General features: G+C 42.9%; 1 non-coding gene across 1 annotated transcript; it reads left to right on the forward strand.

Annotated features, from left to right (window-relative positions):
- The first annotated feature begins 319 nt into the window (after positions 1 to 319).
- Positions 320 to 446, forward strand: LOC116988684. Its single transcript, XR_004416035.1, has one exon. It is a non-coding gene; the product is annotated as a U6atac minor spliceosomal RNA (small nuclear RNA).
- Positions 447 to 8,700: the final 8,254 nt, after the last annotated feature.

Below are 8,700 nucleotides of genomic sequence, written 5' to 3' on the forward strand. Positions count from 1 at the left end.
GGTAAGACCTATTTAACAGGTAAAACCTGGATGAGGAAGCAAAGCTGTCGGACCAATTAAGGTACCAACGACGAGCAAAAGCTTCATCGTATCGGCGACAATACACCCCATGCCTCCATCGGCAGTAAGCGGTTCACTGAAGCGTGAAAGCTGAGCAGAGGTTACACGCACCCTACCAGTCCTACTCTACAACCAAGGTAACCATGCAGGTAGGTGGGACTGGCACTTCCGAAACATGGGGTGAGTGGACCACTTACAAGTTGGTAATATTTACACTTGTTTTTGTACAAATAATAATGATAATATGTGATTAGTTTATGTGTTGTATGAAAGGAGAGAAGGTTCGCACTCCCCTTGATAAGGATGGAAGGGGCTCTAGTGGCCTTACAACACACAAATTGTTAAGGCATTGCCATCTACTTAGCGGCATCTATCCAGGTAAAACTGCACAATTCTAGGATTCCAAGCAGGCTTGGAATTGGGGCCAGAATTGTCTTATGAGGCAGACTCAGTATTTTGACCAGGATTGCCTTTTGAGGCAAGCTCAGAATTCTGGTTAGAGCTGTCTTTCGAGGCAAGCTCAGAATTCTGTCCAGAGTTGTCTTTCGAGGCAGGCACAGTATTATGGCCAGGATTGTCTTTCATGACATGCTCGGAAATCGGGCCAAAGTTGTCGTTCGAGGCAGGCACGGAATGATGGCAGGCGTGGCCTGTTTATTGTAAAAGATGGAAAATGTCGTTTAACTCGCATGTGCAGTATAAACTGTTCTAAATAGGAAACTTCGTTACTGACTAAGAACTGATTTTCATAGGATCTTTATGGCATGCATCGACCTCTAAGATACATTCTATTCAGTTCCCATTCACAGGGATCACCAGAGATATTTGAAATTTATCTGGATGGGGCAATGATAACAGTTAAAGCATTGCACAATGTGCTAACCTCAGCTCCCAGGTTATTTACCAAATTACTAAAATCAGTGCTTGGACTGCTCAGAGTTCATAAAACACTTGTTAGGTCTTGTCTGGATGATATTCTAACACTGTATTTTGCTAAAAAATCAACTATATCAGCCTCAAACTATATTTGAGAAATTGGGGTTCCTCATCCATCCAGTTAAATTTAAGTTGATACCAAATAGACTTGTTGGTCATTGGGATTTACCTTTAACTATTAATTAGTCTGTGACTCCGCCCTGGGGCAAGAGATTGGAGTTAATAGAAACATGTAACAACCTTGTTGTTATAAAGCAGCCTTCTATGCATCAAGTGTAATGGGCAATGTAGTAGCTGTGATTCAGCTGTGCAAGTGGGGGAACTTACATCGTGCAAAGTAGCAACCTCTCAAGTGGCATGTAGGTCATTATGACAGACCTATGCTATTATCAGCTGAAGATACCAACGTCACAATGATGGACAAACAGTATTCAGCATTGCTCCAGTAGTTTGGTCAGTAAAATTTCAGTTATTACAAACTGGTGCTAAGTGCTCTAAGGTGGAAAATTATGAATGCCATCTTTAGTTCGGAGGTGGAGGAGACTTGCATGAGTTGCCAATTCTTCAGTTATTGGTATCAACTATCTATAGACACTAGGTGCATTCTATGGGTTAAAGGGTTATTGAGCGAATATGCATAATCTGCATGCTCAACTTCAAGTTGATACACTATGGTAGTGGCATATGTTAGTCACATGGGTGCAATCAAGTCAAAGTATCCTGTAATAATTTACCTAATCTCGTTTGGCACTGGTGTATCATCACGTACAATCAATGACAACACAGAATGGCTGTTGGATCACAAAGTATTTTATGAATTTATGTCTTCCTCCATTTTGCCTCACCAGTTCGGTCTTGCAATAAAGTCAGCAATGTCCCGTTTTAGGTTTTCGTTCTGTCTGACTGGCCTATGCAGCCATGGTGGGAATTTTGGCAGGAATTATAATACAACCTTATATGGTAATTCTGAACGTAAAGCGTTGCTGGTTCAGCCCGTGGCTCAGGAAACCAGCCTCTGCATGATAAAACCAATTTATTGACTTGCAGATTCTGAGTAGACTACTCCTACGGCTCGGGTTGTCAGACCGATCCATGTGTGTGCTCACTGCAGAGTGCAGGGATAGCACCAAAAAAGCAGTACATTTCCTCTTCAGGAGATGGGAAGTGTTTTGTTTAAATGCTAATGTTACATTTAATATGGTACAGATTACTGACGTCTTGGAGTTTATTTTCAAAAGTGTCTTTGACAATAAATTGAGTTATAGGGCCATTAACTGTGCCCAACGTGCCTTCCCATCATATTTGCTGCAGCGAACGGGACCCGCTCTGTCAGGTTTCACTCTCTAATATCGAGTTTATAAAGGATATCTTTAACACAAGTTCTCCCAGGACAAGTACAGGGCAGTATGGGATATTGATGTTGTGTTAACACTACATCATAGTGGGCTCCAGCTACATCCTTAGCTTTGGCATGGTTCTCAAGGTAGTTATCCTCATGGCGCTGGTCTCAGTGCAACGGGTTCAGTCAGTACATAATTGCGACTGGACAGGATGGTTACATCTGCAAATAGTATAATATTTTATGTTTATGATTTAGTTAAGCAGACCAGGGGCATCAGGTCTGAAACTAGTTTTCATGGCATACCCCAGGGGCCTTCGGTTATGAGAGCTCACGCATATACAACAATACGTCAAGGACACCAAGAGGCTTAGAGGCTCTGAACTAGCAATGTTTGTTAGTTACAAAAGAAAAAAAAATCTTTATAAGAAGGTATCAGTTCAGACCATTTCCAGGTAGTTAAAACGGGGTTTGGCTTATACAGGAGTAGATTCTGATATTTTCAAAGCTCACTCCACCAGGGCTGCTACAACATCGGCAGCAAGGGTTATATACGTTCCGCTGGACCACATTCTAGTGGCTGCAGGATGGTCAAATGAACAAACTTTCCAAATATTTTATAATAACTCATTGCCAGACTCTATTTTAGATTTGGTTGTATAGTTTCCTCCGGATGAAAGGGGTTATTATTATTATTATTTATTCATTATGAATGATTCCCTTATCTGTCAATGAAGCAGTGGTTGTGTGGACTCGTCTCACGGCATGAAATCACAGAGCTTTGAAATCTTCATGGAATCACTCGCGTGACTCCGAAGTAAAATAGTAAGATTAAACGAGAACTTACCAGTTTGAATTTTAATCTTTATTTTCTGAGGAGTTACGATGAGCGATTACGTGCCCTCTGCTCCCAACCCTCGTATCATAAAGGTCATCTGGTAGTTCTAGTCTTCTCTAATCTTACTATGTCACTTCAACTACTGTTATCTGTGATTTCACACCGCTGCTTTGAAGTTTGACGCGCTTGCGGACTGGTGGGCTTCTTCAAGTAATCGCTCATCGTAACTCCTCATAAAATAAAGATTAAACTTCAAACTGGTAAGTTCTCATTTAATCTTACTATTCTTCTCCAATAACCTGTGAACCTGTGAATGTGTTGTATTAATTGTAATTAGGATGGTGAATGAATAAATGAATACGTTTATTCATTCACCATCATTCACAGGCAAGGAATTTGCCATGGTGCTCCACCTGCAAGTGACAACCTGACATACAGTGACAGTTAGGAATGACACATAAAACATTAAACATTAATAATAAAACATTATAATACAATACAATAATACATTACAATACAATACAATACCGTTTAGTTGTCATTTGAACCTCATATGAAGTTCAAACAAAATTTGGTTTCTGCAGTCATACAAGAAAAGAACCAAGACACACACCAACACAATCCACACAAACATCCATCATAACGAATCTCCTCCTCACTGTGATGGAAGGCAAAGTCTTGTCTCTCCCCTGCTCTCCATTCTTCTCCCGATGCCAAAATCAAAGACCCCGGCGGGCGCTAGAAAGTCCCGCGGAAACTTAAAGCCGTGCCGGGCGATGCAAGGCCCTGCTCCGGGTCCCGACACTGGAGCCCCCGGAGTGCGCTAGCAAGTCCCGCGGCTGTTTAAACCGCGCCGGGCGATGTAAGGCCCCGCTCCAGGTCACCTTCAATCCCGCAATTCGGGCGGGCGAAGTCGCCGTTGCCGGTGCCCCGCAAAGCGGTCTCCCACCGGGGACCCACGAGCTCCCGGTGTCACCATCCACCGGAGTCGGGTCGCAGCAGCGCGCCACCACAGCTCTCCATGCTCCAAAGCCGGCCAGCTCCACGATGGTAGGTCCGCAGCTCCGCCGGCTCCGCGACTTGAGCCCCCAGCTCGCTCCGGCTGGAGGCCACTCCACGGTGCCAGGCCCCAACGACAATGGAGACCCAACAGGGAAAAGGTCGGGTCCCCGTACAGGGAAGAGATTTAAAAGCTTCCCCCGCCCCCCACACCCCCCACACCCCCCACACATACACAGTCAAAAACCCACAAAAACTATACCCTCATTATTGATTAAACATGTGAATTAAATATAATGCCAAAGCAAAAGGGGACTACAGATTTTTGGTTATTGAGTAGAGATACACACGTGGGAAAAAAAGCTGTTTTTATGTCTGGCTGTGGCAGCTTTGACACATTTGTAATTAAGATAGTGTGAGTAATTGTAGGTAGTATAGCACAGAATAACTAGGAAAATAATGACCACTGAGCCAATTAATTTGAACCAATATTGAGAGTCTTTGATCTATGAGATCTGTGGGAATATAAAGAATTATAAGCATGGAGTTAATATATTAACTGAAGTAAGCAACTTGCCAGCAATGCCAGCTGTCATCAAACAACACCCTCTGAATATCTCTAACAATAGTTATTTTGCAGTTGTTTCAAATTAAAATCATATCTGTGAGCATGTTGTAAAACAATTTTAAAGATTAAATTAATTAATTGAGTGTTATTTACATGCTAATTAATTAATTTCTTCACAATCAAATCTCCAAAAAAGAATGTAGAAAATCCAATTCCCTCTGTATCACCATCTCCCAATTTATTAAACACACTGTCATATTTAGTTTAGTTTAGAGATTCAGTGAGGAAACAGGCCCTTCGGCCCACCGAGTCTTCGCCGACCAGCGATCCCCGCACGCTAACACTATCCTGCACAATAGCGACAATTTACATATATACCAAGCCAATTAACCTACAAGCCTGTCCGTCTTTGGAATGAGGGAGGAAATCAAAGATCTTGGAGCAAACTCACACTGGTTATGGGGAGAATGTATAATCTCCATACAGACAGCACCTGTAGCCAGGATCGAACCCGGGTCTCTGTCGCTGTACACAGCAACTCTACCGCTGTGCTTCCGTGCCATCCTAATGCCCCTGTCCCACATAGGAAATCTGAACGGAAACCTCTGGAGACTTTGCGCCCCACCCAAGGTTTCCGTGCGGTTCCCGGAGGTTCCAGGAGGTTTTTGTCAGTCTCCCTACCTGCTTCCACTACCTGCAACCTCCGGCAACCACCTGCAACCTCCGGGAACTGCACGGATACCTTGGGTGGGGCGCAAAGTCTCCCGAGGTTTCCGTTCAGGTTTCCTAAGTGGGACAGGGGCATAGTGTTATGGGACATTTTATTCACGGTAACTTTCTTGTACCTTTCCAACTTTATCTATCTTTTAAAAGGTAACAGAATGTATGTGGAATTTCTTCTTAGATACAACACAGCTTATTAATAAAACAGAGACCTGTTTTAAGATATGTAGGCTATGAATTATATAAAGAAAACCGTTTAATCATACTTAAAAAAGCGAGTTGTTTCATCCCATGTCTCATTCCCACTCAGAAGAACAAATGAATTCAGGTTGACCTTACCCAGTATCATTCTAGTACAGGATAATTGCACTGTTATTGATTGAAATGCTATTATATTTTGTAATAAAGCAACACAGACCCAAACTGGCATGAAAACAATTTTTATGTAATTTTTTCTTAATATTGTTGTGGGCCTTTTAATTGATGAGGATCATAGATCTATATATCATTTTTTTTACAGCTGTTGTATATGTATTAATATATGACATGGATATTATGCACTACATAATCTAAATAATATATACCTAAATACCTTGGAGTACAAATAGCTTGGACTATACGAGGACTGGTACAGGAATGAGAGCCTGTACAAGAAAGGACGGAGCCGGCTGTACATTTGTGAGAAGTCTCTGTTCCTTCAACGTCTGCAGTAAGATGTTGCTGATGTTCTACCAATCGGTGTAGTCAGAACCATCTTCTTCTCTGTCGTGTACCGGCGCAGCAGGGCGAAGGCCACGGACGCCAACAAAATTAACAAGCTCATCAGGAAAGCTGGCTCCGTGCTGGAGTGGAGTTGGATTCATGGGAGGTGGGCTTGGAAGGGAGGATTCTCCTCAAACTGTGGAGCATCCTGGACAATACAGCTCACCCCCTCCATGACACACTGGTCAACCTGAGGAGCAACTTCAGCAACAGACTGGTTCCACCAAGATGCAGGACAGAACGTCACAGGAGATCCATTTTCCCTGTGGCTATTAAACTCCTCCCCCTTCTGTCGTGGGGTAGACTGACTCCCCTCCCTCTCCCTCCCCAATCTTTGCACATCCCCAATTCCTTCCATTCACATTTAATTTCATGTTTCATATATCTTGTGTTTTATGAATGTTGACAGATCAATCTCCCTTTTGTGATAAATAAAGTTCTATCATATTGTATCGTAATACTACATTATATAAAAGTATACAAACATATCATCTGTACAATTCTATACACAGCATCTGTGTGAATTTTCTAATTAAAATGAAGCTTGGCATTCAAAAGTTTCAATTGCAAAGTTCCTTAATCAAACAACAATTATACCTTTCTGTCAGACCAGTTAACCTGTCCTAATGCTGATCAGATAGGACTTAAAGCATTTTGCCAACTATTTAACTTCATAAGATTGCAGTGTACCTGATTTGCTAGTGTCTGGTTGTAGTTCTCGATCTGAAGTAAGCTTGGAATCGGAACGAAAAGTGGTCTGGATTGCTCAAGATAAAACAGTGCAATTTTGTGTCCATTCACTGTTGGAAACTTCCAATCTAGTAAATCGGAGAAAAATATTCTGGATGCTAGGATACTCAAATACGTTTAGAAGTATTGTAAACAGTATTCAAGCCAGGTTGTACAGTATTTGTTGGAAGAGAAACAGGCATCTAGATGGAGTGAATATGGTGAGGATGTTTCACTAGTGGGACAGTCTAGGACCAAAGGCCATTGCTTGAGAATAAAAGGACATGCCCTTAGAAAGTAAATGAGAAGGCAGTTCTTTAGTCAGAAGGTAGTGAATCTGTGGAATTCAGTCCCACAGAAGGCCGTGGAGGCCAAGTCAGTGGTTATGTTTAAGGCAGCAATCTCGTGAACATGTTATTTGCATGTTTCCTTGGGCCTCGCCTTCCAGCCCACCTGTCTCTACATTCAGTTTCAGTCCAGCTTATTGTCACGTGTAACGAAGTACAGTGAAAGCATTTGTTGCGTGCTAACCAGTCAGCGGAAAGACAATACACGATTACAATCGATCATTCGCAGTGCAAAGATGCATGATAAGGGAATAACGTTGAGTGCAAGATAAAGCCAGTAATATCCGATCAAGGATAGTCTAAGGGTCCCCGATGAGGTAGATAGTAGTTCAGGTCTGCTCTCTGTTTGTGGTAGGATGATTGTTGTCTGATAACAGCTGCGATGAAACTGTCCCTGAATCTACCATTTTCCGTCTCCTATAACTATACCGTTTCACATCATTCAGATTATAATCGTGAGTCATTTCCAACAATTCCAACTCAACAGCTCAATAGTTCAGGACTGCTCTCTAGCTATTGGTATGATGGTTCAGTGCTGTTATCAGGCAACTGGACAATCCTACAAACAACAAGACAGCAGTCCTAAACTACTATCAACTCATTGGAGATCCTTGAACTATCGTTGATTGGATTTTACTGGCCTTGTCTTGCATTAAATGTTATTCACATTATCCCCTTCATCGTGTATCTATACTGTGAATGGCTCAATGTAATCATGTATTGTCTTCCTGCTGACTGGATAGCACGCAACAAAAATGTTTCACTGTACCTGGGTACATGTGATAATAAACTAAACTCAAACTCCACTCAACCAGCCACATCCTTCCCTCTACCCCTCACCCCCCCTCCCCACACACACCCTTTTCCTTCCTGCTTTACATGGGGGCCACACCACTCTCTCTGTGGCTTCTAGGTCATCCTTTCCCACCCCATGCCCGTCCCCGATACTTTCCACTTGCAACCATTGGAGGTGCAACATTTGTTCCTTCGTGTCCTCCTTCACCAGTATCCAGGGACCTAACCCGACCATCCGGTTGAGGCAGAGGTGCTCCCCCTCCATGGCATCTGCCGTGACTCCATTGTGACTGTAGGTGAACTGCATGGATCAAGGCCATCTATTAGGCTGGAGTTAATGTGCACCATGACAAGCCTCTCGAAGCCCTTTATGATGGTGGACATGAGAGCCACTGGACGGTAGTCATTAAGGCCGCTACCTCACGTTTCTCTAGCACCAGAATGATTGTGGTCTTCTTAAAGCAGTTGGAAACCATAGAATTGAGTAGGGAGTGGTTTAAAATATCCCTGAAGGTATCGGGTGGTGTACGCAGGTCCTGAGAACACTCCATCTGGGGCAGCTTTCCGTGGGATCCCTCTCGGGAAGACTGATCTGATGTCTGCG

This window comes from Amblyraja radiata, chromosome 27, assembly GCF_010909765.2.
Source record: "Amblyraja radiata isolate CabotCenter1 chromosome 27, sAmbRad1.1.pri, whole genome shotgun sequence".
In the NCBI taxonomy this organism is placed as follows: Eukaryota; Metazoa; Chordata; class Chondrichthyes; order Rajiformes; family Rajidae; genus Amblyraja; species Amblyraja radiata.